At 41.7% G+C, this 21,198-nt stretch overlaps 1 long non-coding RNA gene across 1 annotated transcript; it reads right to left on the minus strand.

Moving 5' to 3' along the window:
- Positions 1–1,372: 1,372 nt before the first annotated feature.
- LOC141759740 (uncharacterized) lies at positions 1,373–3,627 on the minus strand. Its single transcript, XR_012592180.1, has 3 exons — positions 3,496–3,627; positions 3,075–3,366; positions 1,373–1,493 (listed from the first exon to the last, which is right to left on the minus strand). It is a non-coding gene; the product is annotated as an uncharacterized LOC141759740 (long non-coding RNA).
- Positions 3,628–21,198: the final 17,571 nt, after the last annotated feature.

Below are 21,198 nucleotides of genomic sequence, written 5' to 3' on the forward strand. Positions count from 1 at the left end.
GCAGCGAATGCTGCGTAGGGAGGAAGTCGAGGTGGATATGTGGGTCAAAAAACACAGGACTTTCGCCCAGGAGACCGGTGTTAGTCTCCCGTGTGAAACCAGAAGGCAAAGTTGATTTATTTGTCACATATCTTCCGTACAGTAGTTAGAGCATTTCCAGAGTTTTTTAAGCCCAAACCACCATCTTTTCCTAAACCTAACTAAGTAGTCTTATTTTGTAAAGACTGGAGTAGAAATTGACACAAGTATCACGTGTTGCTGGACATTCGTAGGAAAAATGCACTACAAATACGTTGAAAGTCGTGCTGAGCGTCACGAAAAAAAAAGGTAAATTTGTGTCTCTGAACACGAATCAAATAAATTTTTTTTTTTTTGATTATTTCACGAATTGCTGTGAGACTGTGTTGGAATATCAGAATATGACATTGACTGCATGAGCCCATATTTATCAAACTAATTAATGTGAACTGTGTCAGTATTTATGTCAGCAAAATGTTGCGTTGAATCTCACTTTTACTTGTGAAGGCAAAGTAGATGTGAGCAGATGTTCCAAGACTCTCTCGCTCTCACGCCACACCTCCACTTTGTCACGCAGAGAAAAACGAAAACTTTAATAAGCATGCGATATCTCGCATATTAATGTTTAGAATAAACAGTTGACAAATCTGAAACGTGGAAATAATGCGACAGCAGGATAAACAATATGATCCATACGGTCAGGGATATTTAAACCTACAACGAGCTCAGCTGCTGCCCGTCCTGAGGGAGTTCTACACAGAGAGAGAAGATTTAAATGATACACAGTTTTTCACGGAGCTCTGTGAACCGTTTTCAACGTGTCCGTCTCCAACACGCCTGTTGATGTGCACACAAAACTGTGGTTATTGATGCTGGTTGCACACAATGCAACTAACGGATCTGCCGTGCGACAGTGACATCATCACTCCAGTTAAGCCTCGGACACACCAGGAACGTCAGGAGCGCGTGGCGGCTGCGTGATTAAAACTCAGTACTATATTCATTCATGGAGCTCTCCAAGTCACTGCATGTTCTAGAACACTGTCCGGCACATATTTCAGAATAAAAGCTTTGTGTTAACAAATGAAGGAATTCTGTCTGCAGAAAAAATGCTTGAGGGCTTTTATTTCAAAATGAAAGCAGGAAGTGTTGATTTAAACCCCATATTTTATCAATTCATGGAGCTCTGTAAGTCACTGCATGTTCCACAGCACTGACTGCTCATAAGTTTCAGAATAAAAGCCTTGTGTTAAGGAATTCTGTCCACAGAAAAAAACCTGTTAACGCGGACGCCGAAATAATAAACAACAGCTAACGCAGCTGCCACGCGCTGCTGACGTTCCTGGTGTGTCCGGGCTACTACTACTAACAGCTTTATTCTGCCGAGCTGGCGTTAATGCAGAAATCAGGGAGTGAGCGGTTTCAACTTTTTAAGTGAACTCAGGATGATTAATCGGCTATGATCTCACTCCAAACTAAATTGAAAAGTTGGCAGCCCTGACCCCCTCTCTCTCTCTCTCTCTCTCTCTCTCTCTCTCTCGCTCTCTCGCTCTCTCTTTTTCTCTCTCTCTCTCTCTCTCTCTGTCTCTCTGATCTGCTAATATAAACTGCTCCACAATACAAGAATGGTTTGTCATGAGACATAAATTTACGGTTCTAAAACGTTTAACTTTTAGCGACTGAGCTAGTTGTCTTGCTAACTGGCAGTTAGCTTGGTGGGTTGTTGCGGCTGGCTATGTGAGCAGTTATCAGTTAGCCTCCAAGCCTCCTGCACCATCTATTCTATCCAAAGGGCCAGTAGCTGAACCTCACCGTGCCACTTCCCGCATTATGCGTGCACTGAGGCTGGAAGTCATATGTTTTCTCATATGTACCAGTAGAAGAATTTCCTGCCTCGCTGCAGTTTAGTTTTCTTTTTTTCATCCCTATTTATTTTGTTGGAAGATGCTTGTTATTAAATTAGGGGGTCGGTGATGTTGCGAAACTAGCAAGAGTTACGGTGACCAGACGTCCCGGTTTGTCCCAGATACGTCCCGGTTTCAAGCTGGGTGTCCAGAGTCCAGACAAATATCTGTAAAACACTCACATGTCCCGGTTTGCAACAGTCACTACCAAATCGTCCCTGTTTCACCACAATTAAAATAATAATAACAATATTATACCTACATAGATGTTTATCATGTTCCACTCGTTAATTCATTTATGATGATTGGATGAGTTTATTACAGTCCTGTGACAGCCGCAATATTTCTTTTTTGTTTTTTTTGTCAGAGCATTTGATTTATTGATCGCTGTCGGGATGTAATGAGAATTTCAACAAATATACCAAGACTTGGTCCAAAACCAGTATATATGTCCGGACCGTGTACGGTCAGTCTGTGAATAAATTGTTACACAAATAGTCAGCGGTCATATCTATAATCCAGCGGTACATGTCCACCAGGTCCGGCGAGGACACAAGGGGACGCGCTGCTCCACTCAACTGGCCGTTCAAGCAGTGACGTACCCCATCGTGGAATACACCTGATTGGTCCCTGGTTTTCTGCTCGCCGTTTCAAACAGGAAACAACATGGCTAGCCTGCTCGTAAACTTTCTGTCATTCCGTCCAAATGATCCACCAAAATCTACTTCTTAAGAGAGAAATAGGCGATGATGCCGCTGCTGAATCTGCTATCATTGTAGAACTAGATCGTCTAGTTTCACAGCTCGGTCCAAGCTTTTGAGTAAAACTTAAACATGTTTTTTCTTTTACATTTTTGATTCAGCCTTCCGATAACGGCTTATGTGACACAACGGTCTGCACAATGTGTTTTTGAGATTTGGGAGGTGTGTATGTTGGCTCCTCTGGTTCCTGTGGTTAAATAACACTAGGGATGCACCGATACTGATACCAGTATCGGGTATCGGATCCGATACTGTGCTCATGTACTTGCAAAATGGCTCCGATACAACGCACTGATGCCAATTTACAGCAGCCCAACGTTAACCTCTCGTCAAGTCCTCACGCTCCACCTCCTCGACGGTGCGGGCGAGACGGGCCGGTGGTGCGCTCGACTCCGCTGGGCCGGAATCCCACCTCAGACGCGCACGTTGGTCCTCACTTTCATTGCGCAACGGGGTTTTGCTTGCACCCTCTGACTCGCGCGTGCGTTAGACTCCTTGGTCCGTGTTTCAAGACAGGTCGGGTGGGTTGCCGACATCGCCACAGACCTCTGGCACCTTTTAAGTGGGCCGCAGCACGACACGGTTGGGACGCACTGAGGACAGTCCGCCCCCGTCGACAGTCACACCAGGAGCAGGGAGCCCCGTCACGGTGTGGCGAGGTCCGGGCGGGGAGCGCCATAAAGCTGCGGCGGCAAGCCACCTTCGCCCCGAACCTTTCCAAGCCGATCTAGAGCCGGTCCCGGCGCACCGCCTCGTACGCGGGACTCCCCAGCCTGTCGTGTGTCGCTCACACCCTCCAGCTGGCTGTTAACGAGGATCTTTTGGCACAGAGAAGTACTCGTATCAATACTCGGTATTGGCGAGTACCCAAATGTAAGTACTTGTACTCGGTCTGAAAAAAAGTGGTATCGGTGCATCCCTACATAACACCCTTTCCTGCATGGACTTGCAGAGACATTTACCTGTGTCTCAGTCTCTTTGTCTCTTTGTGAATTATAATAATCATGTTTAAAACTAATTTAGACTTAAAGTATGACTGTTGGAACTTTGATAAATATGGGCTCAGGTCAGAGTAGCAAAACTGCAAAACATTGTCTTTGTATTCATGTCATCTACTGCTCCTGATATCTTTATGAGGGTAAAAGGTGTGTGTGTGTGTGTGTGTGTGTGTGTGTGTGTGTGTGTGTGTGTGTGTGTGTGTGTGTGTGTACAGTATACAGTATATACATTCAACTCCAACCAATGAAAACACTACACACTCTTTATTCTAACAAAAAGGGTTTCTTAGCCGCACCAGACAATCACCTCCCTCTCTCTTTCCATTTTATGTCTCCCTCTCTCTAGTAGTTATAAATAGGTATTGGGTGTGTGGTAGCAGGTCCAGTAGGGATGGACATGGTGAAAAGAGCACAGTCTCTGCAACCAGTTGTCAAAAGAATTTCTTTTTTTATATTCATGTGAAAGCTAAAAAATACAAAGGTCAGCCAGACTCACAGGCCAAAACTGAGATTCTTATCTTTTGTATTTATTAGTCCGATATACTTTAGTCCTCTTCTCGTCTCACCGCTGATGTTCATGTCAAATCAGGTTATGTGAAAAAAATCCTGAGTTGAGATTTTTCCTCCTCTTTTTCTGGGAGAAAGTATGTATTCATGGCCTGTGTCTTCAGCATCAAACGGGCGTCGGAGGCATGCTGGGCTGGCTTCACACTGCAGGGGGGCCAGTCTCTGTAGTTCCGTCTCACAGCCAATCAGGACATGAACCTCTTTGATCAGCGGCTGGGCTACAAGTCTTGTTGTTGCACTATTTTAAATTTTTTTGAGTGTAGCGCAGTATAACATTAAACATGAAAGATGGTCGGCTTTTTAGTTCTCATCGATTACGATCCCTCATATAGATATAATGCAGTTTGTTTTAATGTATACATGCTTTGTATAATTGAGTCATATTCCTGTTATATTAGTTACCTATTACAATCTGAAGAAACACTGTTGGGCTTGAAACGGTCACATTTAATGGGACATTCTAGTAAATCTTCTGGATTGCTGTCTTCCCCAGATTCACAGGACGCAGAGGGAAACGTAAGGCTACATAATAGAGCATTAGAGTTGATGGAAGGTGTGCTGTAGCTAGGCTATCTCTGTACTGGACACGCAGCGATGCTATCCATATCATGTTACTCTGGGTAACACAGCAAACAAACACATTACAATATGAATAATATGAAAGACGTGAAGCAACAAATACTCACATTGGACCTGGTGAAACAGCTAATATTTGATGAATGAATTAAACCTGCATTAACTAACATTTTGGGCTAGTAACCCCAGTTTGTGATTATTGTGCGCTACAATTATTTATATATTATTTTATTATAACAGTTAAAGGAGCTCAATACTGGATCGGAGCATTTCCATTGCCTCGCAACGGCTCTCAACATGGCGAACAGCAAGCCGGCACCTCGCAGCTAACGGCGCTAACAGTGCAAACAAAAGTGCTGACAGAGCTAACAGTGTTTCCCTGACGGGGAATCGGAGGGTGGGCACTACGCTCCTGCGACAACGCCGTCGGTCGGGACGGCAGCTTATCAGCTGTAACCGCCGTAGAGGGTAATGCAGAGCGGGCTCACGTGCACAAACAAAGCGCGGAACAAAGCGCGGAAAAACTCGGATTCCAACACACACAGAGGGAGAGAGACTTCAATCTCTGCTCAGGTAGACATTACTTCTCCATTTCTTTACATAGACAATAGTTGTTGATGATATATTAATGCTCTGGATATCAAATTTAGAACCTTTATTTATTTATATATATATATATATATATAAACATATATGGATGTATACAGTATATACATGTCATCTTTTATTATTTCCATTAAAATCCTATTTATATTTATGAAATTTAGGGCTGTGTATTTTTTTATGCAGTCAAAATAGAATAGTGGGATCTGCATTTACATCACAGTCCCTGTAACGTCCAACATTAGAGTACTACTCTTTGTGCAATCTGAGCCACTGTCTGCCACCAATCTTTGCATGTAAACTATTAATTAAAAATCTATGCAGTATCACAAAACATGATATCGCGATATTTTCTTACACCCCTAAAATAATTAAAATAATGAATAAAATAATTGTTTTTCTCTTCTGGTTAGAGGAGACTTTGAGGATTCTGACAAACCTTTTGTAATAGCGGTAAATCAAGACCCCCTTGTGGCCTTGGGGTTAAGGTTTTGCGTACGACTGGGGACCTTTGTTGCATGTCGTTCCCCATTTCTCACCTCCCCCACCCACCCCCCTTCAGTTTGTGTTATCTTTATACTACGTCCCTCTAATTAATAAAAAAAAACTACGCTTGGCTCTTCGGATGTAATTGTAATACATGAAACTTGGGTTAGCTAAATAACAGACGGCAGAGAGACAAAGTTAGCAACTTACTGGTGAACACAGTGGAGCATTTAGCAGCTAAAGAGCCAGGCGTTTCCTTCAGGAGTTGGTGGAGACCAAACCAGAGCTAAAAGGAGAGAGCCCCCTAGTGGCCACAAATGGATTAATGCAGCTTTAACTGGTTCATCATTTATTGTCCTTTAAATAACTGATAATTTTAAGCAACTCTAACTACTATTAATGCTATATGATAAATGGACACGTACATACTGTATATTGTATATTTGCATTGCAATCAAAGGCCCATCCCTCATTTGTTTTTAGTCATTCTTCTTTGTAGCAATAACATGGCAGGCTTTCTTTCCCATCAGGAGACAGGATAGGAACGCATTGAAGGTCTAATTCTGTTGCCCCTTCAAATATCTATTTTTGTAAGAATTCACTGAAGCACTTATGAATAAGGACTCCAGATAGGAAGATGCAAAAAGCAGCACTTTAAATCAAGCTGTAACTCCTCTCATCGCTAATGAAACGTCCACTCATGTCGCTGCTGCTTGAAAACAAACAGAATATTCAGGACTCTAAAAAAAAAATATGAAATGTGCTCATATGTTCATCGCAAGAGCTACAACACTATCCTCGTATATTTAAAGGAAAAGAGAAGTGATATACTGAACTGTATATATATCCTAATTTACCGCTGTCTATTTTCTTATGACTGTGCACTGTGTGAGTGTTCACGATAAACGTCTCTTTTATTCCTCAGATAGCTGTTATTGCTTCTTTATGTCATTTTACTCCAATGAGGTATATTTCATGTTATCCTTCAGAATTAGAGTTCCGTTTTTATACTCTGTTTTGTGAATAGTGACATTCATGTCGGTTATGTTGATATTTATGTTCCTGTAATTGTTCTGAGACATACGTTACAAACTTTTCTAAACTTGTAGTTTTTATCTCTTTCCCCCCCCACCCACACAGTCATGTGATTTCTTTGCTTCTAGTGGAACATTTTGTATGGATGTTGTTGCTCTTCTTTCTTCTATCCCAATTCTTTTTATATTATTCATATTTCTTTTTTCAAATTTCCCTTCTTTTCAACTTGAGTTTAAATTGTGACCTTTTACACTGTAGAAAATAAGAAATTTACAGCCTTTGAATAAAAAAAGAAATTGAAAGGCATCAAACGTTGGTCTCCAGAAACCGTCTCATTCTTCTGACACTTTCATTTTTACCCCCCCCCCAAAAAAGCCCCTGGTCGGGGGGGTAGTACCGAAACTTTCGGGGTGGAGTTTGCAGGGATGACCGTCATTGATTGGTAAAACACATCACCGCTGCCTCAACTCATGTACCGCTTCATTCATAAAAAAGGAAGTACTCTACTATTATGTATTTAGGACCATTTTAGGACGAGGGGAGAGCATTTCTCTTTGTGTGATGACATTAAAAGTATTGAAAGTAAAGTTCGGCTCTGCTGTCGGCTTCACGAGAGAGAAAAGAGAGAGAGATCGTGTGAGCGAGCTGAGAGGGCGAGCGGTAACGTTAGAAGAGAGAGAGTGGGACGTAGCGGGCGCTGCTGTGAATGAGAGAAAGAAAAGTTCATTTCTGATTGTTTCACGGCGCTAACGTTCTAAAGCACAAATAAAGCTCTCTATTGCTCTGGTCTATCATGATCTATCTATTGCTCTGGTCTATCGTGACCCCACTCATTGCACTGGTCTAACATTATCCCACTCTTGGCACTGGCCCACTTGACCTCTCTTTTACACTTGACCTAACTCATTGCAAATGTTAATGGGTCCTCATTCATACATCATGTGGTTATGCCAAAATAACTATAACTGTTTTACTTTCAAAACCTTTCTTCCATGTCTAATTTCTACTTCTGCTTAGGGATCCACGACTGCAGTAAGGTAAGGTATTTGTGTAGTGTAGAAAACACTCCTTTCTACACTACTTGTTTTGGGGTGAATATACCTAATCTCATCACGGCATCACTAACCCCTTTACTACGTTAACCGAGTCTAATCACCAAAGACTATTCTCCTTATCATGCATCATGTAATAAATTATTGTTCAATCGATACAGGGTTTCTCCTGATTGAACTATCTTCAGTGATAACAGTGAAGATGGGAGAGCTGGAGGGTTCATTTACTCAGTCAGATGGACAGAATCACAGTCAATAATGACATTTTAAGATCGCCATCCACTGAGCAATTGGTTTATGGAATGCAGGAAGATGTCCATCCTTCCCGACCTCCTCCCACAGTGGACTTTGTCCCTCTGTAACAACAGCACCTGACGTCCTCCTTTGCTCCCATCATAATGACGGTGGCCAGTAGAGGGCTTTGTCCCTTGAATGGAAACAGATGTGGTTTTGGGGGCCTTTACTGAAGCGATGCTGTCATTCTTCTTTGGAGGACAGTCTCCACTCTAACTTGGAAATACTGACGTCCCCTGTAGGACACGTATCTACCACACAGTAATGTCTGTGACCGATTTGTCCCATGAAGGACAAACCAACAAACAGCTTGTCTCTTGTGATGGATCGTTGCTTTGGTAACATTAGTATCTGTCAGAGTGTGGTCTAAAGACGGTGGTGGTATAAGGCCAGCATAAAGATGGGGAGACTGACAACAATATCCTTATCAAGGATACTTCATTTCCACATCTCTGGTGCAGCACTGAGGTGGAGCAGCTTTTTCACCAGGAGAGACACTTTGAGATTGTGTATCTCAGTTAGCACTGCTCCCTTTCTTTGAGAGATTTTGGAGGGCATTTCTTTTTTTAAACATTTTATTTATTCAGTTTTCTTTTCAACAAAACAGTGTCAACAGCACACACAACATCAATGACAGAAAAAATAAAATTAAGAAATAATTACAATTACACCGTTACCGACTCCCTATGTTGAGAGTAACATATGTTGAGAGTGTCCAGCAAAGATACAGGGATCATGGCATAAATATAATAAATATAAACGTTATTAGCACTCAGAAACAAAAGACTGACATTAGCAATCGAGATGCAGGAAAGGACAAATTATCCACATAGTCTGGGGGTATAGTATTTTTCATACTATACTATGAAAAATATCATAATATAGTATGCCATAAAAAATATAACATTTCTCAAAAAATGTCATAGTAAAGTATGTCATTAAAAAATATATATATAGCATAACACACAATTTTTTATAGTGTAGTATGAACTGAAGAAAAATTAACATAGCATGTCACAAAAAATTTCATAGTATAGTATGCCATAAAAAATAAGTTGAGTACTTTTTTTATTGCATGCTATACTATGACTTTTTATATTACATTTTTATGACATAGTATACTATGACTTTTTTTATTTAATTTTTATGGCATACTATACTATGACTTAATATTAAATTTTTATGACAGAGTATACCATGACTTTTTAATTACATATTAATGGCATACTATACTTTGACTTTTTAGATTACATTTTTATGACATACTATACTATGATTCTTTATATACTTTTGTTGTAGAGGAACCTTTGAATGCTACTTTTGGGTAGCGCTTATATATGTTCTGTGTGTTTTAGTAGCTGGAGCTTATGGCAAGTCCAGGGGTCTCATTTATAAAACAGTATGTAGGATCTATACTGAAAATGTACTTGCGCACCAAAGCCAAAAATGGCGTACGCCAAAATTAAATCAGACTTATAAAACTGTGCGTACGCACACCTTCAGGCAATGTTCCCTTTATAAATCACAGTCCCCCTGGAAATGTACGCACGTGAATCCGCCTCAGATCCCGCCCTCTACTCCGGCAATGCTAGAGCTGCTAACGTAGCACAAATACACACACTGTTTGTTGGCCACTCACTAAAGTTCCGCCGGGCAGACACACAGCTGACAACCTGCTAAACTAAACTAAATGTGAGGGGGAGACTTTTACTGGGAAAGTGTCTGCATGTCCGCGACACTACACGCAGCATCGTAGCTGCTAAGTTAACGCTCCCGGACGGTGAACTGGGGACTCCCGTCAACCAATATCTGTTGTGCTCTTGCAGCTGGTACGAGGCACAAATCTTGTCAGTTAACAGTTAATTATCGGTTAACGAGGGTCGGTTATCGGTTAAGAACCTTTCTCATCCCTATCCCAGACTTAAGGATATGAATGAACAGAACTGTATTATTACCAAAAGGGGCTTTAGGCAGTAAGGTAAACATTATGATAATCATATCAAACACATACCTGTCAGCTAATTCCCACTGGTAACATCCAGTTGCCAGAAACCCCAGAGTGGTCAGTACTTGGATGTTAACTGGGATGGCGCGGTTCCGTCTGGTCGGTCACACTAATGCTGGACCCAGTTCAGCACAACGATCCAGGAGCACTGCTCTAGGGAATCTAAATGGGCTTATTAGCCAGTCATCATCATGGGCCAGCAAATCGTCATGGTCCCTGAACACTCGTTCCCTCCTAATCCTCCCATTCAGTCTTCCAGCAGTGGCAGCGCGTCCATCTTCCAACATTACGCACGAGTGTCACCGCAGTATTTATTGGTTTTCCAGCAATCACACTGATTGCTCCACACCTTGCCAAATTGATCGTGTCAATTGGTGGCATCCCCCCACCCTGGATATATATCATTAGAAAATGGAAGTTTGATATGTGAACACAATTTATTCATTTAACTTTTGTTATGGTGAACTTGGCCTGCATTAGACCTCATAAAGAGGAAGTAGAGAGTAACGATTGTGCGAGAGCTGTCATTGGTTTTATTTCCATACTTTGTTCATTTAAACAATCCATATGTGCAGGTGGTGAAGATGCGTGGAGAAGGCAGTGTGTGTGTGGTGCACAGTGGTGTCTCCAGAGCGCTCTGTGCGCCACAGTGCGTATTATAAGATCTTATTAAAGCGACTGGCGCTCTGTTCTGCCATTCTTTAATGCTATTTGATATTATCTTTGATTTCTACAACCCAATGATGATGATTTCAACAGCCGCTCCACAGCTGACTGCCAGTGTCGGTAGTCCGGCCCTCTCCTTGACATACAATAGTATGACTTTTATGGCATTCTATAGTATTATTTTTTATAATACATTTTTATGACATACTATACGATGACTTTTTATATTAAATTTGTATGACATACCACACTATTACTTTTTATATTAAATTTTTAAGACATACTATACCATGACTTTTTTTTTTTTTACGTTACTACGGAGCCCCCTAGACACCTAGGAGAACATTTTTATTAACTCGTTCTCTCGAGTTAGTTATCTCGTTCCCTCGAGTTAGTAACTCGTTCCCTCGAGTTAGGTATCTCGTTCCTTCGAGTAACATTGGTCTCTATGCCCAGCCGGCGGTGAGACGAGTGGTCAGGGACCGTCTACAAAATGCAACGCTGAAAAGAGAAAAATATTCAATACCTTCAGTATTAGGGCTGCACGGTGGTGCAGTGGTTAGCACTGGCGCCTCACAGCTAGAGGGTTGCAGGTTCGAATCCGGCTTGGGACCCTTCTGTGTGGAGTTTACATGTTCTCCCCGTGTTAGCGTGGGTTTTCTCCGGGTACTCCGGTTTCCTCCCACAGTCCAAAGACATGCATAAATTATCTCCTCATAGTTTTACTACAACCCTTAGTTTGGAAAACTATGCTTTTACATAATTTTGGTGAATTTTTAATGGGAAAAATATTCAATGACTTTAGTAATGTACAGTGTAGTACCATCAAGATTACTTCACACATAAATGATTTTCTCATGGTTGTACTACAACATTTAATTTGGAAAAATATTATTTTTCATAATTCTTTTGAACTTTTAATGGGAAAAATATTCAATAACTTCAGTTTTATGCAGTGTAGTACCACCAATCACACTTCACTTATTAAACTAATTAAGACATTTTGATGGCACTACACTTTATAAAAGTGAAGTTATTGAATATTTTTCCCATTAAAAATTCATCAAAATTAGTGTTGTAGTACAACTATGAGGAGATCATTGATGTGTGAAGTAATTTTGGTGGTACTACACTGTACAGTACTGAAGTTATTGAATATTTTTCTCTTTTGGCGTTGCATTTTGTAGACGGTCCCTGACAGCTCATCTCACAGCCGGCTGTGCATAGAGACCAATGTTATGTGTTTTGTGTTGATTAAAATGAGGTTGTCCCTCATTGTCTACCTCACTACAGTGTAAGGGATTTACAAATGGACAGGTTTGGTTATTAGCTAATTTAATAAATAATATTCATAGAATTATTATTATTAATAAGAATTATTAATCAACATTAATAATGAACGGGGCACCACCCTGGAATCAGGGACCAATAACCAAAACGTTAATCCAGTCTCATAAGGGGATTGTTCACTCCAAATGCCAGTATTTAAGCACTACTTTACATTTAGGAGATGAACGGTGAAGGGTGAATCCGAGCACTGACTCTCATAACCAGCCGTTATTACAATATGAATGCACAATAAACACAGACAATTGCTATTTAAAATAAGACCATTTATTTAAATATAGTGATCTCAATCAACAATAAACACTCTAACAACATTAATCTAAATCAATAGTTAATACAGCAGTAATTACTAATTAACAACACTTTTAATAAACAAACGGATATTCTACCATGCAGCTCTAAGCACTAAACTAGAATTAAACAAAACACAAAGTGAGAGAGAGAGATGTGTGTGTGTGTGTGTGTGTGTGTGTGAGTATGAGAGGAGGTGTGAAATGGGAGTGTGTGTGTGGAGGAGGAGCAAAGGACGCTCGAGGTGGCGTCACCACGTAAGTGGCTACGTCACGTGAGGGAGGGGTTGCTCGAACGTTACAGATCACGCACGAACGGGGGTGTGAACCCCACGTGTCCTGTAAGGTAATGGGGTGAGGCTATGTGAGGAGGCGTGTCTATGTGTGTGTGCGGTGTGGGAGGAGCAAAGGACGCCCGCGGTGGACGTCACGTCACGCGAGGGAGGGGTTGCTCGAACGTTACAGATCACGCCCAAACGGGATATGAAAGTCCCGCGTGATCAGTAAGGTGGGAACGTGAGGAGGCGTATCTACGTGTGTGCGTGTGTGGGAGGAGCAAGGGAAACCCCGAGGCGGCGTCACCACGTAAGTGGTTACGTCACGAGGGAGGAGTTGCTCTGGTGGCGGTAGCGCCACGAACGGGAGGTTTAAGTCCCACGTGTCGGCAAAGTGTTTGTTTGTATGTGGTAGAAGTGGAGGGAAAGAAAGGCGGGGAGCGCCTGAAAACAGTATCACAGTCAAAACAGTAAACACCGCAGCAGCAGGAATCCTAACTGCCGCACGAGAGATGTACTAGCTGGGTTATTATTACTCAGATGCTCGGCAGGCAAACTCACGTTTGTCAGCCGTGCACTGGTCTTTCAATAATAAACTACAGCTACAGATCTTCACGTTTAGCAGGAGCTAACACAAGGAGCACACAGTACTCAGACAGTCAGCAACAGTAAACAAAGCAACATAAACAAGCAAAGCAAAGCAAGTTAAATAAACAGAGCAAACAGACGGACTCGGCGGTCCGTACGTTCAGTATAAATCAACAATAGTTATTAACTTATTGGAATATACAATTTCACTAGTCTCTGCCCAGACACAAGCCTCTTACTTGAATCGCTTCTTCGGAGCGATAGTGGAGTATATCGTCGTTAATTGGTTCGGCGGCGTCGCGCAGGCTCGGACAATAACGGGCCGTTATGATGCTCGTCAGCGGATGAACGGCAGGCTGGACCTCCGTGTGGCAGCGGAGGGGAAAGCAGCCAGAAATGAAGGAAAAGGCGGTGCGCTCGTTTCCTTTGATGAAGAACGGTTGTCCTCGGCTTCCTTGGTGAAGCCGGGCTGTATTCTTCCTTCTGCAGGGATGTGGATCAAAGTCTGATGGACACAACAATTTCTTAAACTCGTCCAGCGAGGTCAGGAAATTGTGGCTCGAGTCTTAAGGTGAACGCCGCAGCGTTGGGTACCTCCTGTAGCAACTTGAAGTTGCAGTGGAAAGGGGATGAGATTCAGGTGAGCGTGCCTATATCTCCTGTGAGAATAGTGGGCGTTTCACCGGAAAGACCCCACATTTCCTGTTAGCCTCATCCAATGGGAGTCCTTGTTTTGGATTCAACATGAAATCTCGCAAGTAGGTGAGAGCTTTTCAGAGCCGGCCGTTGGGTCCCCTGCTGTGATCAGGCTTCTGGTTTCCCATGTAGGCCAAGGCTCTTTGTCTCGTGAGGTCCCTACAACAGTTAGAAAGAGCCATTGTTTGTGTTTTAACAATGTTTCTGTTATGAGTTATTGATCCAGGAAGTTTGAATCCATCATTATCTTTCCAACTTTACCGAAGTACATCATCTCGGGGGGCTCCATACATCAGTAGTGTTTACTATACTATGACTTTTTATATTACATTTTTATGGCATACTATACTATATTTTATGGTATTTCTTATATCAGTTTTATGGCATAGTATAATATAACTTTTTTCGTGACATTTGTTATGACACTTTTATGGCATACGACACAATTACTTTTTATGACATTTTTATTGCATACTATTATATTACTTTTTGTATGATATACTAAATCATGATTTTTCTATGGCATACTATAACAGTAAAGTATTCCTTAAAAAATGTCATGAAAAAAGAAAACGCATAGCATGCCATACATTGTCATTAAAAATGTAAAAGTATAGTATGCTTTAAAAATATCATAAAAGATATCATAGTATATATTATGCCATAAAAGAAGATATAAAAATATCATAAAACATAGTACAGTATGCCATAAAAATGTCATAGTATAGTATTCTAAAAGAGTCATAAAAATGCCGTAAAAAAATCACATAAAAAAAAGAAACATCAAAATGTCATAAAAAATACAATATAGTATGCCATAGAAATGTCATAAAAATATTGAATAGTATGTCTAAAAAATGTCCAATCTTTTTGTGTCACATTGTGGTTGTTTCTGGATGCTGCTTGCTGGCAGAGACAGAGGGCCTGAGCTCAGTAAAGCCTCTGAAGTAGAGACATGCTTGGGGATGTGCCTCGCCTTAGCTGGGGGGGGGGGGGGGGGATGCTCCCAGTAGGTAGGGGTTGATAGAGGCCTGGCAGAGGCTGCGTCTTCAGGGCAGAATGGATGAGATGCAGCCCAGCCCCCACCACCACCACCTCTCCAGTGTAGCAGCTGCAGCGAGCCAACCACGTCACCATAACCATTATCTGTGGGTGTGAGCGCTGGATCGCCGCAGATGAAATCGCTTCATTGCATATCCAACAGCACGGAGGATGCAAGTGGATCATTTACCCAGAGAAAATGCCGTCATTATGAAGTTAATGAATTGGAGAGTACATTATGTGTGCTCATAACCATCACATAGGAAAGCACTGTTCTTGCAGCTGCAGTAGAAGCTCTGCTAGTGTATATGAACACACTGGCTGTAAATCAACATCACATTACTAATGCGGCTCAGAGGTAGAGTCCACGATCAGAGGGTCGGCGGTTGGATATCCGGCTCTTCCGGTCGCATGTCGAAGTGTCCTTGAGCAAGATACTGAACCCCAAACTGCTCCTGAAGGCTGATCCATCGGTGTGTGAATGACTAGATCAGATCCTGATGGGCAGGTTGGCTCCTTGCATGGCAGCCTCTGTCATCAGTGTATGAATGTGTGTGTGAACAGGTGAATGCTGACATGTTTCAACAGTAGGGATGTCACGAGAACCGATACTTCGATACCATGTCGGTGCCCAAATTCTATAAAAGTGACGGTACTCTTTTTCTACAGTACTGAAGGTACCGTACGATGCCTGTAATGGTCATTGGTAGTGATGTGACAGTGAGGAAATTTTCCCACCGGTTAATAAACTTGTGACAACACCGGTGTTACCGATTACACCGGACGTTTTACAAGAAAATATGATGGTCAACATGTGCAGAGCGCTGACTGTGATCTTTACCGTCGGGTGGCGGTGTGTCTGGCCTCTCCGGTAGCGCTTTTGCTGCGGGTCTACCTGGCGCCGCTGCTCCGTGCACACTGTGCACGGCTATGACGGCTCCATCCACCTTGCGGCGATTACTTCATTAACATTATGGTTCCCTTATAGCGTTGAGATTAAACGTGAAATATTGCCAAATAGGTGCGTTTGCTTTTCACTTTGACAACAAATCCTCTTCCATTTCTCGGTCTGTCAACTCTCTCGTCCCATGTGTGACTCCTGCTACTCTGAGCTGACGGACCAGATGCGTTCACGGTCAGTATGTAGCGTCCGTCATCTGACTATCGATTGATAACATGCCGCTGATACGCCATTACTTAAAGGCTACATGCCTCTGTTTTTTGTAATGTTCAAATGTTTTTAATAACAGAGTGTGTGTTGAATTACATGGGATTTATTGTTGTTGTTGTTTTTTTATGTGGATACTTGAATTCGGCCTTTTCTCCAGTTTCTGCTGACCGTAGTAGAAGCCGGGAAATTGTCTACAAAAACATAAAATACAGTGATTAAAAAAAGCACCTGAATAAAGTGATGGTTAATGAAAATGGGTATGATGGCATCAATGTAAAATGATGCCCTTACAGCTTGTACACTCTTGTACAAACAGACAGTAACAATTAAAACCATCTAATCAGCACCTGGAATCACAGGCTGCACAGCGCGCTGTTTGGAGCTCAACTTTTGTCAGACACCGTGTTTCTATTAACTCCTGTCGCTCGCGGTGAAAGCGCCGCAACGGACGAAGAACGGTTGATTAGTTCAGATGAAATGAGGAGTTACGACACTTCCTCATTCCTCCGCTTACTGAATGAAGATCACCTGATAGTTTACTGAGGCTACTGTTGGCTGTGTTGTTTGTAATTTTCAGTAAATACCGCAGTATAAAACCTGTGCTTTCTGTTTAAAGGGGACATATCGTGCTCTTTTTCAACAACAATGATTAATGAAATTTAAAATGTTCAAAAATAACCATTATTTATTTCTATATAATTTTTTGTCCAAGCCACAGGAAGCCACTGGAGACAGGCTGAAGAGCTGCAGGTTGCTGACCCCTGCACTAGCCTCTATTCCACTGTGTAGTTTTGTAGGTTAGATATCACAGGTTATAACAAAATAATCCAGATGTTGTAGTTGTTTTGAAGTATATGTACAGTATAGCAAGCAGAATAAAGCCCTGTCATTAAAGACTAGTCAAAACACTTGCAAAGGAACAAGGCCTTTGTTAGTCTTTCAGCGTGTATTACAATCCTCTCATCACATTCATTTGACTTTGACTGTTAGGAGTCCCACGTCAAGCTAAAGGTTGTAATCATAGTTGCATTATTTCCTTTCCTGTCTGTATTTTTTTTCCCCATTCTTCCATCCAGCAGCGCCGTGTTCTTCCCTTTCAATAAAGCCGAGGCAGCTTTCTCACATTCACTGCCACGATATGTGTGTGAATGAAAGGCTGCCAGGCTGAATGGGAGGTTGATTACTTACTGCCGTGTCAGTAATCTACCTCCCGAGACTTCCCGGCTCCCACCAGGTTCGCTGCTTTCATCCCTGAGAATAAGGAGAGAGGGAGAATGAGCCGGAGAGAGCCGGTGGATCGGCGGGTAGGTCGGTGATAGGGAATTGGGGGTTTAGAAGTGTGCGTTCCCATTACCATAGGCTAAATCCCCTGCACTGTCAATTACACTGAAAGCGGCGTCTGCATTGGGCGGGGGGGGGTTTGGCTGAATGTAACAGGTGGAGATGACTGACAATCAGCCCTGTGGGAACACTTTTAATGAGGCAAATGTGTTCCTCTTGTCAGATTATGACTGTGGTGCGATACGTAGAGAATCAAGCATTCCTATCAAAAGCCTCCTCTTCTCAGAGGACGTTAGACGAGTGTTGACTCTACAGTCTGCGGCGTTATCTGGAGACACTGACACAGCTGTCTAAATCCTCTCATTGTTCACTTCTGTCGGGGACTTAAATGAACACCAATCTAGTAAACACAATGCATGTGCGAAGGGAATTTTTATAAAAGTTTTCTTTGTGAGGATTCAACCGTGTTTGAAGATGAACGTGGTTTATGACGGTTAACAATAGTCGTGACAGTACACACTGCCCTTTGTATTTAAACAATAATGTACATAGCTCCAACCAAATAAAGGAATACTTCAACATTTTGAGACGTACACGTCTTTGCTTTCTTTCAGAGAGCGGGATAGAAGACGGATCTCAGTCTCATGTGGGTTAACCCCTTACCATTCAGCCCTCTTCTTTTAGAGGGATAGGGGATGTTCAGCGGGAGATAAATAGTCAACAGTAGACGTCACATAGAAGCGGTGTACATCATCTGAAAGCTGGAAATCCCCATGCTCTATTATGTCTCAATGAAGTTGTTGCAGCAATTTGTGGGTTGATATCATTTGTTACACAGATTTAGTGCTAAATTTAACAATTTTTTTTACCACTGGAGAATTGATAAAAATGATCAATGATCCCTCCAAAATACCACATTAAGACACCGAGACCTTGAGGAACACCGTAGAAAAAGACATGCTGTGATTAGGGATCAAAATGTTTTTGATATTTGGAGATTTCTGCAAGAACTGTAAAGTTTCATGAGGCTGTGATTATCCTAGAGGTCACCACAGGTCATTTTATACAGTGAGGTCATATCTCAAAAAATGGTCTCACTACTGATTACTTTACTACGTTTATCAGGTGTCTTTTACCAGAAATAATGAACTGACTACTGTTTCACATCTTCTATTCTCCACCCTGATGTTTGCTGTGTTTACACACCGTCTCATGTAGCTACATGCTAACATGTTAGCTCTGTATCTCCATGTTAATAGAACTCTGCTCACTGCTGTCTGCTCTCCTCTGGGATGACTCTGTCGGTCATTTCTCACAGATGGATCTGTAAAGACAAACGTAAAACAGAGTGTATGTTTACGGTTTACAGAGTTGATGCATGAGGTAAACACTGAGTTAACTAACAGAGCTATAAATAGTATTATTTACCTGAGAGAAACCGTCAGGAAAACCTGGAATCTGGACCGCAGATGTTGTTCATTTCTCGCCAATTTCGGATCAGATTCTTCCGGGAACGTGCGCTGGGTGAAATTTCTGGTTCATAAACTTTTAATAAGTTTATTATTGATGTTAGAAAATGCTGATAAACTCAGTGAATCTCTCTTACAGTAGCGCCGAGATCGAACGTCACTCCTCTCTTCCCGGGGAAGAAAGTGACACTGTGTTGAAGGCGTTTGATTGACAGCAGAGACCAGGAAACGCTGACCAATCAGAGCAGAGTGGGAGGAGACAGGCTGTGAATCAGAGGTTTTCAGACAGAGGCTGAAAGAGGCTCCATGCAGGCAGACCGAGGCAGACAGTATGAGAAGAATAAAGTTTTTTTTGAACATTACAGCATGTAAACATGTTCTAGTACAACATTAAAATACATCTATGAACCAGGAAATGGGCATAATATGAGACCTTTAATATGATACCAGTAGCTTTAAAACTGAAAATTGAAAATAGCCTCTGAATAACAGAACAGCAGACGGACCCGTCGGACTGTTAAGGGGTTAAGTGTGGATCAATGACAATGATCAAGTCTTGACATTACATTTTGGTCTTTATATTTAAATAATCAAGCTTTTCTTTATGTGTTGTTTATTTGAGTCATCTTCTAAACCCAATAAGGGCTAATTCTGTTTTAATACAACCGCTCCAAAAGGGCCACAAGTTGTCTGGTAACTGATAAATCCTCTTCTGTTCTGTCCGAGACCTTTTGGCCCTCTGAGCTCTGCGGTTGATGAGTCACTGCGTCGGCTGTACATCTATCTCAATCTACACACACTCACTTGTCTTGTTAAATGGATTTCAGACTGTGGGTTCATGCAGAGCGAACAAAGACACAACTCTACAGAGCGGAGGTAGGATTTCCTCTCAATCCCCCCCCACATTCCCGGCCGAAGGACATAGGACTTATTCGGTGTTAGCAGTGTTAGGGTCAGTACAGGCCGACGAGATGAAAACAAAAAGATAACACGGAGAAGCGGTGACTTTTTTTATAAAATGATTTGATTTATTTTTGGTCGAAGCCGTGACGCCCGCTCAGCATCAGCAGCGGGCCGCGGTCATTAAGTCGTGTTATGTCACACGGACTGTGAGTCTGGATCTCCGCTGGCCTCAGGACTCGCTGCGTGGGACGCAGGGCTCGCATGATGTCAGAAATAGAAGAAGCAAGCCGGGCCATCAGTGTTTGCAGGAGGAGATATCGCAGAGAAGCGTGGTGATTCATGTTTAAGAAGATGTTGTGTGGTTGAGAGGAAGATGGCTGCTCGGGGATTATATAATGTTCCTTCCATCAATGTCAGATGGCCTGGGGGAAGCTGTATGGTTTCACTGCTTCAGTGCATATAAGAACTTATTCTAATAATTCTATTTCATTTGTTTTATCACCATGGCTTTTTACTCATAATAGATTTATTGAAACGATGGTTTACAAGACCAGATGATGAATGAAAAACAGTTAAAGGATAATTCCATTTAATTACAGGTTTTATATTTCATTTCATTTTATTTCCAGATGCACGATCCACTTTTTTCAGTTCCGATCTGATTCCGATACCTGAATTCTGATATCAGAGCTCTTTTTGCATAACATTGGCATTGTAGTTGCATGATGTTTGACATGAATGAAATGAATGTTTTGATTGATCATAAACTAACATGGAAACAACATATTGACTATATCAAAGTCAGTAGCAATCCTGTATAGATCTGGGGATATATTAAATTATTGGGCCTTGTATATCATTTATTGCTCACTTATACTTCCTTATATTTCTTAAAGTGCGGAATAGTGGGGGTCGACCTTTAAAAACACTCTAAACTCAATCCTTTTACTACAGAAACGTTCCATACGTATTATTAATAAGGTTATTGTGATCACACTAATCCACTCTTTATAAGTTCCCATGCTATGAAATGTAATGATTTGGTCTATTATAAAATAATGCAAATAATATTCAGAGCCAAATCAAAGTCACTCCCAGACGGTGTTCGCTGAGGGAGAGCAAATATGATCTGAGAGGTATTTGTAAGTTTACCGTACAAAAAGCTAAAACAC

The sequence above is a fragment of the Sebastes fasciatus genome, chromosome 21, assembly GCF_043250625.1.
Source record: "Sebastes fasciatus isolate fSebFas1 chromosome 21, fSebFas1.pri, whole genome shotgun sequence".
Classification (NCBI taxonomy): Eukaryota; Metazoa; Chordata; class Actinopteri; order Perciformes; family Sebastidae; genus Sebastes; species Sebastes fasciatus.